The sequence below is a fragment of the Triticum dicoccoides genome, chromosome 7B (genome assembly GCF_002162155.2).
Source record: "Triticum dicoccoides isolate Atlit2015 ecotype Zavitan chromosome 7B, WEW_v2.0, whole genome shotgun sequence".
NCBI lineage: Eukaryota > Viridiplantae > Streptophyta > Magnoliopsida > Poales > Poaceae > Triticum > Triticum dicoccoides.
In genome coordinates this window covers 5014076-5015293 of record NC_041393.1, presented here as the reverse complement: position 1 = coordinate 5015293, position 1218 = coordinate 5014076, and positions in this window count along the sequence as shown.

The window sequence follows — 1218 nt, the reverse complement described above, 5'->3', positions numbered from 1 at the left end:
TTGTGTCTTAAGGTGTTATTCTAGTCCGAACTCTTTTATATATTGATCCGAAAGAATAACTTTGAGGTGGTTTCGTACCCTACCATAATCTGTACGTTTGTTCTCCGCTATTAGTGGCTTTGGAGTGACTCTTTGTTGCATGTTGAGGGATTGTTATATGATCTATCTATGTTATTATTATTGAGAGAACTTGCACTAGTGAAAGTATGAACCCTAGGCCTTGTTTCCTATCATTGCAATACCATTTACGCTCACTTTTATCGCTCGCTACCTTGCTGTTTTTATAATTTCAGATTACAAATACCTTTATCTACCATCCATATTGCACTTGTATCTTCATCTCTTCGCCGAACTAGTGCACCTATATAATTTACCATTGTATTGGGTGTGTTGGGGACACAAGAGACTCGTTGTTATTTGGTCGCAGGGTTGTTTGAGAGAGACCATCTTCATCCTACACCTCCCACGGATTGATAAACCTTAGGTCATCCACTTGAGGGAAATTTGCTACTGTCCTACAAACCTATGCACTTGCAGGCCCAACAACGTCTACAAGAAGGTTGTGTAGTAGACATCAAGCTCTTTTCTGGCGCCGTTGCCGGGGAGGTGAGTGCTTGAGGGTATATCTTTAGATCTTGCAATCGAATCTTTTTGTATCTTGTTTTATCACTAGTTTAGTTTATAGAAGAAAACTATAAAAAATATGGAATTAAGTTTGTCTCATACGCTTCATCTTTTTACTATCTTCCGTGAGAATGATGGAAAGGAAAATTGTGCTCGAGTGCTAGAAGAAGAATGCATTAGAATGTTTCGCATGAAATATGTGAATGATGAGACAACAGTATGAATTCCTTGAATACCCATGATGCTTATGATATGCAAAGCCACAAGCTTGGGGAAGCTATGTTTGATGAAGATGATATTTTTTGTCCCCGAAGATTTGATGAGCATATTTATTATGATGAAAGCATGCCTCCTATTTATGATGATTATATTGATGAAAGTGGGTTTGGAAGAGTGTCAACTTTAGGAAGTAGTGATCCCACTATTTTGGAGGATGTTGAATCTTATTGTGATGAACAAGAACACTACTAGAAAAACCTCTACTAATGGCGCACCTATTATGGCCATTAATGGCGCATCTGTGGTGCGCCACTAACAGCACGCCATTAGTAATTTTTACTAATGGCGCACCAGTGGTGCGCCATTAGTATCTGG